Source organism: Urocitellus parryii, chromosome 13 (assembly GCF_045843805.1).
Source record: "Urocitellus parryii isolate mUroPar1 chromosome 13, mUroPar1.hap1, whole genome shotgun sequence".
In the NCBI taxonomy this organism is placed as follows: Eukaryota; Metazoa; Chordata; class Mammalia; order Rodentia; family Sciuridae; genus Urocitellus; species Urocitellus parryii.
Genome location: NC_135543.1, coordinates 57,282,791 through 57,304,707, shown reverse-complemented (window position 1 = coordinate 57,304,707; position 21,917 = coordinate 57,282,791). Strand labels below are relative to the sequence as shown.

The 21,917-nt window shown below is 39.5% G+C and overlaps 1 pseudogene; it reads right to left on the bottom strand.

Moving 5' to 3' along the window:
- LOC113199297 (protein THEMIS3-like) overlaps nucleotides 1-13,417 on the bottom strand; it is a 96,960-nt pseudogene extending 83,543 nt beyond the window's left edge.
- Between the last annotated feature and the right edge of the window lie 8,500 nt (nucleotides 13,418-21,917).

Here is a 21,917-nt window from a genome sequence, read left to right as displayed (position 1 = left end):
AGTTGATCTTCTACCTAATGAACCTAGGGCACCTTTCAGCTCACCAATGAACCTGATGGACTACCTGGCCCCTCACTTCTGACTTTCCTTGAGGTCTCAGCTTCCATATCACACTCTCAGGAAGACACTCCTGGTTCCTTTGCAGAGTCCCTCCTCCTGGTACAGGTTTGTGGAGTACCCTGGACATTTCTCGACAACATTTATCACAATCCTAGCCAATGAATTGAACCTAATAGGTGATCTACAGACACCTGGGGAGTGAATGATGAACTAATGAGTGGCTAATAGCCAACTGTCAACACTAAAATTTCCTTTAATACTTTCCAGTGTTAGGGCAAGGATTTTAACTAGTCACTGGTAACTGGAAAGAGCTCTTTCTATGTCTTACTGAGCAGAAAATTTGCTAATACTGGACAGGGAAACAGGAGGTAAAAATAGAGAGGTGTAAGAACTAGACATTTAGCTGAGGAAAACACAAAAGGGCCATGAAGACACAGAGTAAAAATAAACACCTCTTCCTAGTCTCTGTACTATCTAACAGGTGAAAGTATTGAATATTAATTTAATTAAGTAGCTCAAAACCTAATGCAGGTAAGCACTGAAGCATAAGATAATAACATAGTTTGGGATGAAACTGAAGACATAGTTTAGTATCCTTTAGTGTTCTCATAATAAATGATTACATTTTGCATATCTGTAAGAGCTGGTTGACAAAATGCTCTGCTAATGATAAAAAAAGCAGAGTTCACCTCCCCTAAAATAGGATCCAGAAATACCATGACAAGTGGAAAGCAGGTTATGCCTATGGGTCACTCTGTAAGAGGGGTCCGGTGGAGCGTCGGAGGGAGAGACCATACAAGAGACTTACTCCATGCAATTGGCAAAAGGGGATTTATTGGGGATCCATTCCAGCACGCTGGGACTCTGTGCTCACTCAAGAAGGGAGAGCAGCCCAGAGCCCAGAGCAAAGGTCAAGCAGAGCTTAAGTACACTTTTTGGAGAGGGCGGTGGGCTTTGCATACATCAGAACAAATCATCATGAGGCGCGGGGAAATTGAACAACAACTCTGAGATGTGATTGGCACAATCATTGGCGGGAACCGGACGGGTGGTGGTGATTGGTCATTCGTAAGCGGGTTACACATTCAAACTGATTGGTTCGGGCCCTGTGAGGAACTGCACAGGGCCCTAGGCTAAAAGGCCAGTAGGGCGTTGTTTTAACTATCTCAGGAATCTGGGTGTAACAGAGGAACTTAATAATACCTAATCTTTTACATTCAAGCTTTCCAGCTTGGAAACTTTACCCTTTCAACTCCAGCTCTGCAAGTCTAGAATTTTCCACACTAGCTGTCATTATCTCTCCCTATGATTTTATAAGCCTCTACAAACTTGGAATCTTCACTCAAATATACATGAGTGAAGGTTTTGACACTTTAAAAAATGAAAGCGAAGCATCTATACTCAAGTTGTTGAGTCTTTGTCAAAATTTCCAAGATAATCTCTCCCAAAAGCTCTCAGTCTTATTGGAACACTCCTAGAAATGCCTCCCTTCAACTTCTTGAAATCAACAGTCGTGATTAAGACCCAGGAGTTTCCACAAGCCAAGAGTGTGAGCAGTTCTAAGATTCATAACTCAGACAATACATTGTCCTGGAACTCTGGGTTTATAATTGAAGCTATTTCTAATTTCTTCCATTGTTAATATTTAGAAAAGGTCCAGATATATGGGGGGAAGAACCAGCCTGTAACTCCTGGACTGCCAATGGAAAATGCAACCAACCTCTACACCTCCTTCCCTCCACCCTGAGGAATGGCTTCTGGGCAATTGGGTCAGTGTGAGGGGAACACAGGACCTGACCCCACCCTCACTTTGGGGAGGCGACCATGGGTAATTCATAGCTTCCACTATAAATGACACTTAGGGGCTTTCATGGAATCTGTAGCACTAACTTCAGACATACATCTTTTCAGAGACAAACATGAGTTCCCAAGCAGTATGATTAAAAACTTGGGTCAACCCTGGCTCCAGGCAAGAATTAGCCCAAGTCATCAGCTAAGCAGACTGCTGGCCTTCCTTTCCAAGCTCAGAGAAGTATTTCATACTCAGGCTTTCAGTAAACAAAGACATTATCTGCATCCATTCAGCAGGCATTGCAGACACCCCCAATATATAATAATCTCACATGTGGCCAGCACAGGCTCTGGGTGAAGGGGTGAGAGTGACATAGTGCCAGGAAGGCAGAGAGAAGCACAAGAGAAAGATCCAGATGGTTCTTCTGAATAGGGATTAATAAAACCACATATTTGTAGGGCTTCTAAAACCAGATTTAACATCATATAATTAGATATTTCTAATAAATTATCAGAGTCCCTGTTAAGCTCATTTTTCAATTTCTAGTGTTTTAGTATTTTCTTTAATGAGAATTTAAACAGTATTATTGTCATTAATTGCTTTGATTAGTCACTATAGACTCTTTTCTTCCAAAAAGGACTAAGTATTTTTGATTTCTCTAAACCCTATTTCTAATGAAAATCAACACACAGCATGTACGAGATCCCTGTCCCTTCATGCCCTAAAGGTTAGAGATGTCTTAACTGAGCCCAAGGAAGAGAACCTTTTCCTTAGGCCTATCCTCCTGCCACTCTCCCATTTGCTTTCCCAGTGCCCCAGGCCCTCTCAAAGTCTTCTGAGCAACTGCAGTCCTTCTTTACTTGTTCATTATCAAATCCCCCCTTGAGGCCAATCCTCAGTATGAAGTGCAAGGCCGTCCAGACTAGCTCACTCTCTCTTGCCTCTCCTTCCATCCTCTCCTTCCATCCTCTCCTCTCTGATTATACAACATCTCTCGTTCCCGGGTCAGGCTCACCTGCGCAGTCCTCAGCTGCCCTCTTAGAACATCTGTCTCTCTCCTTTTTAATTCCCTGTCACATAACTAACCTCCCTGACCACAAATCACACACACTCCATATCACATGCCTTCCCTGAACAACATCCATCTGTGAGATTCAGCTTTCTGGCTGAGTTACCTCCTCTCCAAGCCTAAGCTGACCTTCCTCTGTCTTGACCACCCCTGCTCTCTCCCTGCTCCTGGCCCTCATCCCTACTAGAGGAGACCAGATCACATCTTGATCTGTCTCCCACCTAAACTGCTAGCCCCTAGAGAAGAGAGCCAACAATTGCTGACTGTGGGTCCCCAGTGAGTAAAAAATACACATGATACTGACACAACTTTAAGAGATTAAGTAAACCATTATATCCTGGGCTTGGAAAGAGGAGAAAGCCACAACTCAGAGATAGTAAATTTGTGATGGTCACATAACTACCTAGTGACAAAGCTTGAATTTAAAACTAAATTCCCTGTTATCATGAGGTTTATCTGAAAAGTGAGGTTCACAATCTATGTAATGTCTAGCCTGTGACCCACGCTGGCTTCATGAAAGAAGGTCCAAACCGTGAGAAAACATTAGGGAGTTTTGAATTGAAGAGACAAGACTCTAATTACCTTTAAAACCAACTCCAGGAGAGCTTCTCCTAGCTCCAGCCTCCAGCCACTGAATGTGGCATCGAGGTTTACTGAAGAGGCCAGCGAGACAGACAGAACGCCAGGGAGTGGACATTCATTGGGGAACAAGAAATTCTGGGGAAAATACCATCCAATGAAGATTAAGGGGGCAGCATCCCAAGGTCTTCAGGGCAGTAGCCAGACACGCCTCTGCACGGACAAGCCCTCAGACCTGGAGAAGGGTGGGGAAAGATTTGACACAGCTGTGTCTAAGTGCACTCACCCAGCCAGGGAGGTAACTCAAATCACGTGGGAGGATGGCCTCCCGCAGTAATGTATAACGCTGAGTGATTATTTGAATATTAGAAATTCCCTGCCTATACTATGCTGAAGGAGACTGTGGGTGACACCTGTGGGTGTCTGTCACCTGACATTATCACGTGTTTTAGACTGTGAAGATCTCGATTATAATTGATAGATTCAGTAGCTTCTAATTAACTTAGAGAAAAAAATATTGCTTAGACCTGTAAATCAAATGCCCATTCATAGTAGGCTGACTGAAAGTGAAGCCACTTTCAGATCTGTATCACAGAATCGTTATTTAGTGTTTAATTAGAGCTTTACAGTTAGACATAGTCGTTGGATTGAGTCTTTAGATATGAAGGTGAACTTAGTATTGTGAGGTCTGACTAAAGATTTCCCTTTTTCAAAATAATATTGTCATTACAAAAGGAAAATAATATAAAGGTATTAACAACAATGTGAGTAATAACAAAAAAATGTATTTTCAAATCACTATTTAACTGGCTCCTTTAAGCCAGGGCAAACTCTTGAACAAAACCATTTTGATTAGAAGAGACAAAATCTAGAATTTCAGGAATAAATTCTAACTTAATCATAAAGATTGAATGGTCATAAAAAGGTCACTTGAGTCACAAATATATTTCTCTTAAGAAAGTAGAGGAGGAAACAGATTCCCCCCAACCCATACTTTTTTTTTCTTTTTTTTAATTGGTTGTTCACAACATTACAAAGCTCTTGACATATCATATTTCATACATTAGATTGAAGTGGGTTATGAACTCCCAATTTTACCCCAAATGCAGATTGCAGAATCTCGTCGGTTACACATCCACAATTTTACATAATGCCCTATTAGTAATTGTTGTATTCTGCTACCTTTCCTATCCCCTACTATCCCCCCTCCCCTCCCCTCTCATCTTCTCTCTCTACCCCATCTACTGTAATTCATTTCTCTCCTTGTTTATTTTCCCATTCCCCTCACAACCTCTTATATGTAATTTTGTATAGCAATGAGGGTCTCCCTCCTTTTCCATGCAATTTCCCTTTTCTCTCCCTTTCCCTCCCATCTCATGTCTCCGTTTAATGTTAATCTTTTCTTCCTGCTCTTCCTCCCTGCTCTGTTCATAGTTGCTCTCATTATATCAAAGAAGACATTTGGTATTTGTTTTTTAGGGATTGGCTAGCTTCACTAAGCATAATCTGCTCTAGTGCCATCCATTTCCCTGCAAATTCCATGATTTTGTCATTTTTAAGTGCTGCGTAATATTCCATGGTGTATAAATGCCACATTTTTTTTTTTTATCCATTCATCTATTGAAGGGCATCTGGGTTGGTTCCACAGTCTAGTTATTGCTATGAACATCGATGTGGCAGTATCCCTGTAGCATGCTCTTTTAAGGTCTTTAGGGAATAGTCCGAGAAGGGCAATAGCAGGGTCAAATGGTGGTTCCATTCCCAGCTTTCCCAGGAATCTCCAAACTGCTTTCCAAATTGGCCGCACCAATTTGCAGTCCCACCAGCAATGTACAAGTGTACCCTTTTCTCCACATCCTCGCCAGCACTTGTTGTTGTTTGACTTCATAGTCCACCCCATACTTTTTATTGGTGCATTATAGTTGTGCACAATGAAGGGATTCATTATTACATATTACTATATGCACAGAATATCAAAATGCAACTTGGCAATGTCATTCCCCAGTATGTTCCCTTTCCCTTCCCTCCTGCCTCCTTTCCTCTACTGTCTCCTTTCCATTTTCATGAGACCCCCCACCCCAACAAACACACACCTTTCTTTTTCTTTGCCCTCTTTAGCTTCCACATATGAGAGAGGGCACACAATCGTTGACCTTCTGAGTTTGGCATACTTTGCTTAATATAAAGGTATCAGGTTCTATCCATTTTCCTGCAAACGACATAATTTCAATTTTCCTTTATGGCTGAATAAATCTACTTTGCTTATGTCTACCGCACTTTCTTCATCCATTCTTCTCCCGCTGGACACCTAGACTGAGGATCCAGATTCATGACAGGTGAGGAGAGAACTTGATTTCCTGAGTCAGTCAAATGACATGTGCTGCTGGCTCTTTTTTAGGCTTGTCACACTGTGAGTTTTACTGTGCCACCCAGTGGTCTTTTGGAGTGGATAACAACAGATGATTAGTTTCCTTTGTTTTATGGCTAAGTTTATTTCAGCTGAGCTGATAATAACTATAATGACAGGAACTTGGGCTTTACCTCTGTGATAGAGTAACTACTCAGGATGCATGAGGCCCTGGGCTCCATCCCCAGCACCTCCAAATAAATGAATGAATGAATCAATCAACAGGTAGATAATCATAGCTAGGATTCAGTGATAACGGGGGCACCTAACCATTCAGTAAAAAGTTGTTTTATAGAGCTGGAAAAACTTCACTCTATGTTTATATGATCAATTCCTGGAAAAAAATCACAAATGCACAAATAAACAGGTAACCAACCACATGTAACTGAATTTCAAAATGCATGAAGAAATCAGAACTTACAGGAATTCTACTTATTGCTTTGCTGCTAGAAGCAACTGTCAAATCCATAATTTCACTTGCATGTAAAATTAGATTTTTAAGATATGAACAAAATAAGACAAACACAAGAAAAGCTAAAGGACCAGGGCTGCACTTAGGATCAGAAACAGCACAAACAACAGTGATATGGTGTGAGGAGGATCACAGCACAAGAAAACAATTACACAGCATTTAGTAAGTACAAAGTGTGAAGTGTTTTAAAATATATTGGCTCATTTAATCATCAAAAGAGCCTTATATTGTTGGTATGCTCAAAGGCTCCTTGCATGAAGAAGAGAATAGAATGTTCAAAAGATGGTTTTAATGAAATGAAAGTTTCTTTTTTTTTTTGATGTAAAGTCAGTGAAACAAGCAAATAGGCTGCAACTGCCTTAAAATATTTTATTTTCTATTTTTATTTTTTGAGACTGGTGACTGGACTCAGGGGCACTGGGCCACTGAACCACATCTCCAGCCCTATTTTGTATGTTGTTTAGAGATAGGATCAATTTTATTTACAGAGATTTGCTTAGCACCTTGCTTTTGCTGAGGCTGGCTTTGAACTCATGATCCTCCTGCATCAGCCTCCTGAGCCACGGGGGGATTACAGGTTTAAAATATTTTTTATTTAAATATCTGTTTCATACTTCATGAACTCTAATTTTAAGTCATAATCAACTTGTTCTAGCAACTATAATTTCTTATATAGAGAGCTTTTGAAAACATAATACATGGTTATCTCCTGTCTTTCACTAATAATAAAAGTGGCACTCCTAAAAAAAAAATAAAAATAAAAATGGCACTCCTGGTTTCTCTCTGAGGTGACTCAGATTCACAGACATTCTTGTGCTGAGTTCCCTTAACCTAAGTGTCTGTCTGATAACCAGCTGGGAAAATGCAGAAGGCCGATGCCCCACAGGAGAAACAATGTCATTTCCTGTGTAACCCCAGGATCAAATAAAAAACTTCTAGAAAGTATAATACATTTTCTGAAAATAAATCCAATTGCTTTATTACCTATTTTTCCTCAATGGAATGAAAACCTGTTCTTCATAGTGTTCTAAGAATTGAGCATGGATTTTTCAAAATACAACAAGCTAGTAAAACTATACCACACTTAATCCACTTTTAATTTCTGCCAAAATGGTTATAAAAGAATATCTGGTGAGTACTTGGAGTAAATGAGGAAATATTAAAGTTAACAATAAAGTTTTAATATCTGCACCTGTTTTTGTAAAGCAGCATGAGAAAAATATCTAATAGAAGAGTGAATGAAAATAGTACTTTTAAGTCCAACTATGATAATGCAAACAAAGAAAATCAAATTTAATAAAAATCTGGACACATTATATACAATAAATTCCTGATTTCTATATGTTTCTATATATTTTGTGTTGCAGATTTTTAATTAGAAGGATTCTGGATGGACAAAACATTCATACTTTCCCCAAAGAAATATTTATTATCTCGGTTGAAATCTTACCTAGCACACATGCTTTAAAAAAGAAAGCCAAAATCTCTCTCTCATTCCTTATACCCTCATCTTGTCCCCATTCATAATGCAATGAAGTTCTTATTAACTGTTATAATTCTCGGCAACAGAAATGACCCACAAATTGCTCGTTGAATATACTGAGGAAGCATTCAATTATAAGGACAATCATACCATGAGAAGTTATCAGTGACAATAAAAGCACTGTATTAAAATAATTGAAGCTGTCATTTCAAAGACAAAGTGGTCATACCCACTAAAATAAATCCCGCATATTGCAAATCAGTTTTAAAGTTGTGGCTGTTGGCATGATTGCTGCTCACATCCCCAGATCACTGTAAAGACATATTTTCCCCACTCACAAGTTTCTCCTGAAAGAATGAACTAGAGAATCAGTACATACTTAAAATGATAATCTTTTAAAAGTCCACTGAAATAAATGCCAGCATATTTATGTAACATATTCAAGTTTAGAGTTTTAACTAAGACGACATGTAACTGCAAAACGTTTATAATGTCAAAAGAATGAAAGCATGATTCGTTTAAAAACTCTATCACATAAGGCCCCCAAATATGAATGAGTCTCAGGCTGTAGATTATCAGAAGGTAGAAAATATCATTAATGGATACTACTTATATATTAATACTTATGTACTGTGAGTATGTGTGTGGGGGTGTATGTGTTTTCATGAGAGCAAATCAGCAGATTTTTGTTGGGGCAAGAAAAGTACAACAATTTATTTACAACATGTCCTTTATTTAATACTGCTCTCTTATTGCCAAATTATGAGGGTTTTCTCTGTTGGACTGTATCTACACATAATGAACAGTGGAGTGGAGAAGAGAGAAATAAGGTGATTCTAAATGAGTAAAAGAAAATTAAACTTTTTCCTGTCTTATTAAAGATAAAAAAATTGAATCCACAAATAAATTTAAAATTCTCTCTTCAGTGCTGGTTTACTGTTTGGAATGATAGAATTTGTGTTCTTCCTGGCCATCTGAAGATTTAAATAATTTTATGTGACAGAGATGATGTTGATGTTGATCATTAAAAAGGCAACAATCATTTACATTGAGAGTTGAGTGCAATTTCAACAATCTGCCATCATCAAGCTGAGCTTTTGCAGTGGAATTGATACCAACCACCTTACCTAGTGAAGAGTATAAAAGTAGTGTGACACCGATGAATATGGATCAAAGAAAAACCAAATCAATTGAAAGAATGGGTTTTGGAAATCACACAATGATGGTATTCTTGAACACATAATACCATCACAATCGAGGAAAGCAAACAGATGTTTGCTTCCATTTCCCCTCTTTCTTCTAGTATTTATTTATCTTATCATTTGGGAAAAGCTTTCTTGTATTGCAGTTTGATTACATGTACATTTTGCAGATTGCTATGTTCAGATGTTTTCATTCACATTACGGCTTTATATTTTAGGTCTATATGATTCCCTAAACAGAGTTCTTATATCTCTAAACATTAAACAAAATTGAGAATTTTAATATACCCCATTCAAGTTGAGGGACTGTGGACATTTTTTCCCCAACCTACTCTTTCTAGATATCCTGGTCTGCCATCTTTTTCAACAGAAAATCAGTCCCATTATGTTGCACTATATAATGAATTCCTTGAAGAGAACACCCACTTAACTGTAAACAAAACAAAACAAAACAACAACAACAACAACAAAAACCTTGACAGGTGAGATTGAGATAATTTCAACTCTCAATTTGGGCCAAATTAATTTACTCACTGAAGACAGGCTTCCTTCCAGTAAAGGCTATACCTATAGTGGGGTATAGTGAAAAGCTTACTGAATAGTGTCCCACAAGAATTGATCTTGATCCCAGCATGACGAATGTGGATGATGAAGACAGATTACATGTTTATTAATGCTGTGGAAGAAGGTAATAAGGACACAGAAAGCAAAGTGACCCTGGAAAATTCCAGGAGTATTCAGTCAATAAGAAGATGGTGTTTAATTGAAGCAGAGCACTGATAAACTTGGAAATGAGGGTGTTATGATAAATGTTTTTCTACATTAGTTTGTTTTACGTGTATAAGAAAGTTAGGGGGAAAAAATGAAAGATGACCTCCAGGAGGAAGCTTGACCCTCCGGCAGGGTCAGAATGCCACAGCTCAGTGCAGAATTAAGTTAGAGAGGAAAGGGGGTCTCATGGGAAGCTTCCAGTGCTGGAGACATGATCTCAGGTTAGCAGAAAGGGCTTGTGCCAAGACCCCATCTCTTCAGTGTCTGCCTGTCAGGGATGATGATAGAATTAATCAGATCTCAAAATTGCCTGGAAAAACTCTGTTAGTTCCTCAGAGATATGTGGGTTGCAAATTTAAGGTGCTATTACATTATTATGGTTTGCCATCTTGGTTGGGGCTACAAAATCAAGACTATCAAATATTATATATTATAATATATTACATCAAATATTATAGTAAAACTCAGATGGGTGAAAAAAATGAAATGTGAAACATTCTGCAAATGGCCCATTATCATAATCTTTGCTAAAACCACAGCTTTGCCTTCCTCTTAGTTGTCTTCCATAAATCTTGCAAGAGCATGAGGAATTGGTATTAGCAGCGACAGGACTTCTCAGTCACCCTCAAGACAAACATTTCCAAAATATTAGTTTTTTTCCTCTGGGCCATTAGAAGTTACAAAAATGAAAATAGCAAACACTTTTTTTTCATAATCTTTTTCCAGCAAAAAGCAAAAATAACACTATGGCCCACGTCTGTGAGTACAGCTGAATGGACAGCCTCCCTCTTTTCTTCTAGGCCCATTTCCCTTCTCCCTCACCAAAGACCTGGAACCTCACCACAGACTTAACACTTTCTTTTTTTTAATATTTATTTTTAGTTGTAGTTGAACACACTATATTTATTTGTATTTATTTATTTTATGTGGTGCTGAGGATCGAACCCAGGGCTTTGTACATGCTAGGCAAGCACTCTACTGCTGAGCAACAACCCCAGCCCCAGATTTAACACTTTCAAATAGCAGGATTCTTAGACTCTGAAGTAGGTCTTTGCTCTAACAGTGGTTGTGAAGTTACTGCCAATTTACAGTAATCATCTGCAGTAAACATCCTGTTGGTACAGTGGCCTTTCTTCCAAGGATGTAGCTTACATAATGTCATCCGGTTTGGGACATGATATTCCTTAAGGAGAGAATTTCAAGCATTTTCAGTGAGTTGACAATGAGAAACTAAGAAATGAGTCAAGGTCACACAGTGTACATGCACATGAGAGAATTTCAGAGAAAGGTGTTTGTTGCCTTCATAAATAAAAAGACTAAGAACTAACTCTTTTTTTTGGTGCTATTCTAAGAGATTAATGTGCATTATCCGATTGCAGTGCACTCTCTGAACCACTTTATTAGGTAGAGGTTATGATTGTCCCCTTTATATAGATGAAAAGATGGAAGTCAGAGAGCTGTGTAGGCTGCCCAAGGTGTTGGCCCTGATAAGTCTTTAGAGTGAAGATTGGAACCTGGGCTATCTGCCTCTCAGGTGCAATCATCCCATTCACCATACAGATAAGAAAGGAGAGGAGAGAAGGGAGATGGGTATGGATACATATTAACATTTAAAAAGAATTTTGCTCTGCTAAGCAAGTATAATATAGATTTTACTTTCTCTGGCTAGCAAGGCCAGATTGTCCCTGCACCAGGAGGCCTTCTCCTCTCCTAGGCTAGAGAAAGATTCTGTATGAAAGGCCACTACTCACCATGTCCAGCTCCTGATCATAAAGAAAATATTAAAAGAGGAAAAAGTTTGGTGGCCTGGGAGAAAGCTGTGTTTTCTTGTGGGTATGTGATTCTTCTTTTTTTTTTTAAATAGAGAGAATTTTTTAATAGTTATTTTTCAGTTTCCGGTGGACACAACATCTTTATTTTATTTTTATGTGGTGCTGAGGATCGAACCCAGCACCCCGACACATGCCAGGTGAGCGCATTACCACTTGAGCCACATCCCCAGCTCCTGTGGTGTGTGATTCTTTAGCCAATCAATAGGGTATTAAGCCTGAGAACAGGTGAGATAGAGAGTGAAAATCAGCACAGCTCTTCCCCCACAGGGCCCTGTACCTTCACCCCATCCAGGTCTGCAGCAACCAGGCTTCAGCACTAAGGGCCCAGACAGCCTTCACTGTCAGGCCCTTCCTCACACATCTGCCTGAGGTAGTCTGTTTTGTTTTGTAAACAAAAAAGGCATTACACAAGCACTGCAAAGCAAACAGTAGAGTCTATCAGATTTGGGGGAGAAACAGGAAAAAGGTCTTCTATGGAATATATAGTGTTTGTTAAGCCTGCATCGTTCCTCCAGGCTTTAAAGGATAAAGATTAAAAATAATAATAATCATCACACTCAAATTAAGGGTAGTATTTTTGGTCTGTACTTTTGGTCTTTGAAATACTTTCCAAATGTCAAAGTTGTGCAATCAAAGAACAAAAGAATAATCGGTTTCTTCCTCTATTGAAGTACAATGGTGTTCGCCTCTTTTCCAACATTTCATTATGTCTCCCTCCATGACTCACTTCCCTCCTTGAAAGGGACAGGCCAGGTAAGCTTTGCATCCTATAAAATGGCTAGCAGAATGGTGTCTTATGTAAATATAAGAACTTCTTAAAAAAATCTGAGTGATAACTGTACAAAGCCATGTTTTCTTTACTAGTTCAAACCAATGCTTAACTGGAACAATGTATCTGGCACCCTAGGCTAGAGAGTAATTCGGATCTATCATTCTCAAAGGAACCTATTTCCCTTCTATAGTAGGTGCCAGGATCTACCAATAGATTCGAGCACATTCCACACACTAGAGAGAAGGACCATCTCTAAGAATGTGGATCTCTATCAAACATGAAGCAGTGAGGGGAAGGCAGAATGCACTTGGAGGTAGGACTTCAGAGTCCCATTCAATGGAAATAAGCCATCCTAACTAAATCTGAAAATCCCTGTAAGGTACTTAACTCCACAAGTCTAAGTCTGCATTAATTTCATTACACAAACCCAGTCATGCAATGCAGGGCACTACACAAGCTCCTCTCCTGCTCATACTCACTCCTCCCTGAGGCATCCTGTTACATCAATCTGGCAGGGAAGCCCATGAGGTTCTCTCAGGAGGGGTGGAACAATATTGGAGGACTGTGGTGTCTGGCTTTTGTAGTGGGCATTCTGGACAATTTTCTCTTAAGTGAAACACTTGGGCAGATTGTTCATGGCTTGGAAGATTGCAAATAAATACCAAGAGCAAAATAAAATACACAGTTAAGAATCAGACATTTCTTCTGAGGTTTCTAACACAAATCTCTGCCCTAGGTTTCCAAAAAGGGAATAAGCAGTTTCCCTTAACAGTCATTCTGCTGCTTCCAGGTATACAAACTTTTCACAATATTTTATCCATCATGTCACTTAACATTCTAGGGAAGACCCATAGATAGCCATTTCCAAAGAGGACTTACATTCACCTGTTTCTTGGATCTCCTCAATTCTGCTGTCAGATCAACAGCTGACATGGCTGAAAGGGAATGACCTGCACCCATCATTTTCCCAGTGGGCATGTCTCCTGAAGAGGCTGGCCCTCAGAACAGGCACCCTCATCTCTACAGAGACTGAATGGAACAGAAAGTAAGGACACTGCAGGAGCTATGGCCGGCCAGTAACTGAGTTAAATAGTACAGTTATCTTCTAAAACCAGACATTCTCAGGGGCCAGGTTAGAAAATTTAATGTATTGCTGTAAATGACAAAGAGGAAGAATTCATATTCTCAGAGCAAAAGTTAAAGATTGTTTTAATTCTAGTATCTTATCTTTCATGTGTGTGTGTGTGTGTGTGTGTGTGTGTGTGTGTGTGTTTATATTTATTTTGGTACTAGGGTCTGAATTCAGGGGCATTGAGCTATATCCTCAGTCTTTTTGTGACAGGTTCCTATGAAATTGCTGAGTGGGGTCTTGAACTTGTGATTCTCCTGCCTCAGTCTTCTAAGTCCCTGGGATTACAGGTGTGAGCTATCATGTCCTGCTATACACACACACACACACACACACACACACACATATACACATTTCATTCTAAGTTGTCACTTTTAGAAAGTTGGTGATAGTGGATTTTTATTTCCCTCAATGTTGCTCCTTGAGCAAAATGAAACTGGCAATTCTATGTTGGCCTTTAGCATTTAGGAAATTTTACTGCCCAGAAAAATAAGAATTCTGGTTTAGACAGCCTTATAGCAAATTTTCCTATATTTTAATTGGGGAAATTTTTATAAATATGTGAAAGGTTTATATTTGAATGATGGAATATATAGGTTTAGTATCCCCATGTGAATGTTTTGGGTTTTGGAATATCTGCATGTACTAATAAAATATGAAAATTATACACAACACAAAATCCATTTATATTTCACATACACCTTATAAATAGAGACTGAAGGTAACTTTATAGTATATTTTTTGGCGTCCCTATGTTTCTGACTGTGATTCATATGAGAGGTCAGGTGATGTTTCCATTTGGGCATCATGCCTATACTCAAAACTTTTGGATTTTCAAATTAGGATGTTCTGCCTGTCTGGATAAGAAATGTAATTCTTAGAGCGTTATTCTGCCATGCAAAAGGCAAGAGACAAATGATGATGGGGCATTGTTAATGAAGGTCAGCAGATACCACAGAACAATTATATCACTATCTTCACAGGGAAAAGAGCAAATTAGAAAACTAAAAAGGGCTTGAGTGTCTTACTTTATATGTGTGAACCATCAGTATTTTCAACAAAGGAAAGTCAATTTAAATCCTATAGTAATCTAAGGAAGAGACAGAAAGAACTCAGTTGTACCCCTGACTACTTGCTGATCAGCTATGAGATGGATAGATTTTATGTCCTTGAGACTTTGTGTCCTCATTTGTGAGAAGAGATGACTTTCAGGTCTGAGATGAGGTCCTTTGCTGGTCCATCATAAATGCTCATCAAAGAGCAAAGACTACAATAGAATGTTATATTTTATATGCACAGACAACTAAATTACTTTTCCAAAGTCACAAACTAAGATAACTAAAATAAGAGCCCAGATTCCTCAGTCTGACTTATTTCCTCCAGAATGCAATACTGTTGGAACAAGCTGGGGTCCTACCTGATAAAACCATTTCAATCTAAACAAAATTGACAGCTAGCTTCCAATAGTTAACGTAGAAATAAAAAAATATTTTTATTGCTTATTTTGAAATATACTTTTCAAAAAGCTTATTTATGCTAAATCTAATTGAGTCAAATAGGAGAAAGACTGAGAATTCAGTGTTGGTAGATAGAAATGGCTTCTGCATATTCCACTCAGAAAAATATGTCATGAATGTATATCTGCACACATGTACCCAGATTCCTACTATCAATAGTTAAGTATGCTTACAATACAGATATTGCTTTGAGATAAATAAGTCGGGTAAGTTAGATACTTGCAAATTTCTATAGCAAGCTAGCTTATACTCCCACCATTTCTCAAACTTTAAAAACTACTCCTGTATTTTTTATAGAATAACCTGTCAAGTTATGCTAGTTATATCAAACTAAGTAATTGAATTCCATGGATACAAAATCCATTTGAAAAATCACACTCCATTTAGATAATATCCATGAAATAAATCAGTGATTAAAAACAATCTTTGTAGCTTTTCATACCCTGTGAATTTGGGTATCTTTTAAACCAAATCAGTTTCTGATTTGATTATGAATTTTAAAAAATCAACATTTTTCTCATTCATCATTTTACACAGTAGACCTTCATCTCAAATCCCTAAGGATTTCTACTATAACCTGTTACAGAATGCCTAAGGAAGTCTCATTCACTTTAAAATGCACTTAAGGAGATACTTATCTAGTTTCTGAATTACAGACACTTTTGCCTCAGCAACCTGGGTCCAGATAGGCTTAGGGACCTGTTCTATCATGAGCAGCAGACATCTACAAGCCCTGACATAGGAAAGGCAAAACTGCCACCACCAAAGAGAAATCTTTCTTTAAGTGGAGCTCACTCTAGTGCATGGAGATGAAACTGGAAAAACCCAGCCTCAGAAGGACCCTATGGGCTAACTGCTTAAAAGGTAGCCACAATGCTACACCACACCCAACACTGTATTTAAGTAGCATTTTTCTAAAGGAACTTGAGGAATGAATTTTTCTTCACAACATTCCAAAGAGGAAGGCTTCTCTGAACAGTCCTTACCCTTAGTCCCAAGTAGGAGGTGCTTTAAATAGGAGGCTTCCCAATTATTGTCTCTAACATTGCCCTTAGCTCCCTAGGAGCTCTGATCCACTTCTAAGCAAAGCCCATGTCCTGTTTACCACTGAATCCCCAGTGGGCAGAATAACCACAGCACACAGTAGGTGCTCAACAAACAACCTAATCACTGGAAGGGAAACATGACTCAAAGGCAGAAAACTTAAGGGGACTTGTTAGCTTTCTTAAAATGTGTTCCTGGTCTGGACCAGGCCATGGATCGTCTTCCTTCTCTGAACCTCCCATAATTAGAAACATTTATTGAATCAAGTACTATAGGCTACATATGGAGGAAACAAAAATTGACAAGAGGAAAACTCAACCACACCAGTGTGGGAACATAGGTTCTGGGATCTGTGTGTGTGTGTTTATGTTTGTTAAGGGAACAGTGAAACAAACCGCTGGTCTCCTTGCCTCCTGGTTTTTCCGCTCATTCCCAAATGTTCTGTGTAATCCCAAATTAGTTTCACTGTTTCAATGCTTTATTAAGAGACCTTTACTGTTCCAGATGCACATTCTCCTCGGGATGACAGTCTAAGCCACCAAGGATCCACACTCATGTCCATGCCCTAAGGTCTCTAAAGAACCTCTCCCAGAAGTGAAGGTGCAGCTATGCTGCATCTAGATTAGAAAACATTCATCATCTCACTTCTCACTCATTCTACAGAAAACTTTATTGATCTCCCAGCTCACCCACATGCACCCAAGTTTTCACAGTGATCCACCTGTTAGCAACTGCATTCATTTCTCTTAAGCACACAATACAACTTTATTATCTCATTTTTATAAGTATGTATGAAGCTATTAAAAGTAATTCTGAATTGCTCTTACCTTTATGTCAGATATGAAAATAACATAAAACTTATTTCCTATACTCTTATAACCTAAGGTTGGGTATTTGAAACAGGTATAATTTACCCTATTGAATTTTAAAGTCATGTCCCCAATATTAACATTTAAAAACAAACAGGGTATAGAGAGCATAATATTTCCAAAACGACTGATTCTAAAAAAGCTTTACAGGAAGTTCTCAAAAGCAAAACAAAACAAAAAAAAATACAAAAATTGGAGCTTTAATTTTCCAGTAAGACAGTTTAAATGCAATAATGTTTTCTTACATGACACTTTAAATCCAATTCATCTCAAAACGGGAACTACCTCTACTTACAACTCTAAATATATGTATCAGTATGTGGAATGATACTTTTAATTCTGCATATCAAATCTCCATAGTATTCAATGTTTCTTGGACACCCCCCACATCCCTCCTGCAGATCATTGGAGATGACTGCTCTTTATTCTGAAGAGACACCCCATTCACAGGGTTCCCCTGCCTTTGGCAGCTTTTAAGGGGTTTTCCATAGAAACAATGTTTGTCCACACCCACATGACAAACGTCAATGTCAAGTCCTTTAAGTAAGACACCTACAGCTTCCTTACAAAAGGGGGTGGACTTGCAGGCCTCGCAGAAAGTGTCAACGGTGAAACGCTCCATCAGGCTTCTCTTCCCCACCCCTTGGGAGCCCATGATGATGACCTGCAGCTTGAAGTCCACCGGCCTGGGGGTCTGTTTCCTCCCATGCGCCCGGCAGCCAGAAAGAGCCCAGGAAGCCAGCTCCCGGGCTGCCGCCGCCCCCAGCCCCCTCTGCAGCGCGGCGCCCGGATCCAAGCAAGCCTAAGGCTTGCGCTCGGCCACCCGCCAGCCCGGCCGACCCCGTGGCGCGCGCAGGGATTCAGCCCTGAGATGGGCGTTTAACCACTTGCAGCTGCGCCATTGGTTGATCCCAGAGCCCCGCTCCCCGCCGCCGCCGCCGCCGCCGCCAGGAGAGGAATAAGGGAAGCAGCAACTCCACGCGGGACCAGGAGGCGCAGGAAGCGCAGGCGCGGGAGGGCCGAGCCGCGAAGGGGTTCCCAGCAGAATGACAGAGCTACCGCTGCGGACTGCTCTGATGCCTTTGGGCTTTCTCCTACACCCCCCTCTGCCCTTTTCCTGCTTCCTCTTGTTCCCCAGCTCTTGCTTCCCTGTTTCCTTCTGTTAGCTGTTTTGTCTTTTGTTTCTTCCATCGGCTCTTTTCACTCCTTTCCCTACTTTCACTGTGCACAGTTCCTAAACACTGTGCAATTTTATTAGCTGTTATTGCCAGGTATCCTAGAAGATTTTGAAGAAAGAGTTGGCAGACTTTCTTTTGCCTTGGACTGTGGAGATGGGATGCAGGGGAGAGACCAGGGACCAGGCCAAAAGGATGGAGGGCGGGTTGCAGTACCTCTTTGCACCAGGTTCATCCTCAGCGATTGCAGCTCCCTCATGCAGTTACAGAGGTCTGCCATCCCTTCCCTTTCGGCCATGGCCAACATGATGTCAATGATGATGAAGTAGCCGTCCTTCCTGTGCCAGCACTTCATGAAAAGAGGGGTCCATCAATGGAGGTAAAAGGACCACTGCGCTGCTGATACTTTTAAATGTTTTTGTTAAGGTCAAATTCACATTTAAAAAATTAACCATTAAACACATGGAGTTCAGGCATTTAGCACATTCACAATGTTGTCCAACTGTCACCTCTATCCAGCTCCAAAATATACCCACCATCTCCCAACCACAACCCAAGGTATACTTCTTTAAGAGGCTCTGGGAGCTCTGCTTACCTGCAGTGCACCACCAATGGGCCTGTATTGGGCAGGCTCTTGGATTTGACCTGACAAATCTCAGCAAGCAGCCCTTTGGCATGGTGGGGGACCCCATATTCCGGCCAGCCAGTGAAGTGAAACTGTTTGATCTCTAGGATTTCATGGGTCAGCCACAATATAGAAGAGAACAAAAGGAAAATAATTGATAAACTTCAAGAGCAACCAAAGAACAAACTTTAGGAGCACAACCCACTCCTAGGTAGCCAGTTTAAAGGCAGAAAACAATGAGTTGCTGGGGAAGAAGGTCATTCTTACATTTAACACAGGTTAATCACAGTTTTAAAGATGTCTGTGGGTGAGAAAGAGAGATGGTGTTTGGGGACATGCTAATTTACATGTGCAATTCCAGTAAATGAATGGGTCTCTGGTTCTTTGAAATTCCTTACTAAAATGTAGACTCTGTTAAAAGCTGCTCAATACTAGCTACAGAAATGCAAGACCTTTTTTCTGGATCTTCTGTATCCTGGTACTTCTTTGTATCAGGCGCTCAAGTTGTGCACACACACTGTGCATACTCAGAAATTTTTTTTTTTCTGGCACAATGAATCTACTTTCCAACCAAAGGAGCTGGGGAACTCATTTTCATTTGCATTCTCTTTTTAATTCAGGTCAACATTTAACCCAGTCCTCAAATCACTGACAATTTTGTGACTTCAGTGCTCCAAGTATTACTCAAGGTGTTAGGCTGCAGAGATATGAAGACATTGTCTCCTGTCTTCAAGTGATGGTCCCAGTCTGCAAGAAGCAGGCATGTCAGCAAATGTACCCATGGGAATCAAGAGGTGCTTTTGTATCAGTAAATTGGAGGGGGCACTGCCTGCTGCTGAACTGAAGGGAACTGAAGGAAAGATACTTATTTTGCTTTTAAATTTGCTCTTGAGAGTAATTAAGTTGAATATCAGTTTTGTTTTCTAACTATGAGTCTACATTTTAAGCCTATATTTTAAGAAAAAGGCTTATTTTGAAAATGAAAATTACTCCTGATACCAAGACTGCATATAAATCTGGTATCAAATTTAACTTTCTCTGTCTTCTCACTGGATAACCACTAAGAACCATCTCTGCATTAAGCAATGATTTTGGTTTGACTACATCTTAAAGGTAAACATATGCTGACCTTATCACAGTCTCCATCAAGCACTGTTTAGGAAACAAAGAATAAGTTCAAAATTTTATGTTCTTGGAAGACATGGAGAGGCAAACAAATACAGATTTTAAGATAAGATTTGTTTACTACCAATATGTTAATATGTCTAACAATCCACAAATGCTGAAGCTTTATTTTTCTGTAAAGATATTCTTTAGTAAGAGTTTAAGCAGTAAGAAGTAAAACAGTCAGGGATTCACAATGCAAATCAACATTGTCATCTGCTAAATAGGTGCAGTAATCCCAGAGGAATATTACTAGGTGGTTAGGAGCCCATATTTCTTATCCTAGAAAAAGTGACATCATGTGACCAGCCCCAAAGTCTCCATCAGAGACATGCAGTTGAGCCTCTGTCACCTTCCAAAGCCCTAGAGAGGTTCCTTAGCTTTATGACTTGGGCAGAGGTACTCCGAAATACACAGTGAACATCCCATAAACTGTGAAAGCTTACTAGCAATAAATATTTATTTATTCCAAAGGGGGAAAGGAGGCATTTCTAGATTTCAGCCTATGCATCACCAAGCTCTGAGCCCCATCAATCATGAGAAGAGCTCCCAACTGATCTAAGACTCATTCTATGAGCAAGGTAAATGTCAGTTTCTGAAATGCAGAAAAACTGCTCCCAGAATAAATCTCCACCTTCTAATATGTTCATTACTGCCAACATTAGCAAAGGAAATTGCTTCTGATCCAACTTTCATTCTTGTTCATGGACATAAGTTTCTCCTTTTGCTGTTTTGTAATACAATTGAGGAAGAGAATCATAGATGCAACCAGTGATCACAATCTAAATACTTCCCAGCTGGATGCTAATTACATTCTTCCTTTAGTCTTCATTATAAAAGCATTAATGCTATATAAAAAGTCATTTAAATTTTCCATGTAATATAATGGGAAGGGAGAACCCCTGACATACAACAGCACCTAGACCAAGGTGGGTGCTTAATAAACATTTGAAGAATGACTCAATCACTGATTGCATGTTCTCTCTTTGAGATGGGGGATCATTATTCCCACTGCCTTCTGATTCCCTTTATATGAGAAAGAAAAAGCAGCCATCAGATGCAAAACAGGAAATCTTCAATTTCAAATTATAACTATCTGCTTGTTTTGCAGAGTGGAGTCCAAATCCATTTTACACCTTTAGGTCCCTTGTAAACACTCTCAAAATAGAATGAGAAATGCAGGAAGCTCAAAGTACATCCCTAACCACTCTTTTTCTTTCCCTTTCAATGACAAAAGTTTCAAACCTACAAGAAATGTTCTACAGAAGTCCAGTGATTTTTTTCTTCAAAGATTCCAATTGCCCAGTTAGAAAATCACTAACATGTCCTTTTGATTTTCCCAAATGCATTCACAAGCCCTGCTTCTGTACATCATGTTTTCTCTAGCTTTCTAATGACTAAATAACTGAGTTTTCAGAAAGATTTCTATGTGGCTGTGAATGCAGCAGAGTACAAGAAGAGGTTTAAAAAAAAGAGCAAAGAAACAAACAAACCCTTCCTTTAGCAACAGAGATCCATTTTCAGCTTATCAGAAAGCTGTCTATTGTTCAAAGAATTACATGTTTAAGCAATGGCTTAAGAAGAAAAAATATTGAGGGTCTTTTATCGCTATTTTAATGCAGTTATTCATGACTGCTCTTGCCAAGAGCCATAAAAAAATCCTCCACTTCTTCCCCCCCCAATCCTGCCTAAGAAGGAAAAATTCGACATCAAAGTGTGAGGTTCAGAACCTGAAGAACTGAGTCAACCAGAGCTTCACATTCTTTGAAGTCTCCAAGCTCTTGCCTGCTTATTTAAAAAGACAGGCTAAGAAAGGAGCTGGGGCTGGGGCTCAGCAGTAGAGCGCTTGCCTTGCACATGTGAGGCACTGGGTTCAATCCTCAGCACCACATAAAAATAAATAAACAAAATAAAGGTATTGTGTCCATTTACAACTAAACAAAATATTTTTCTTT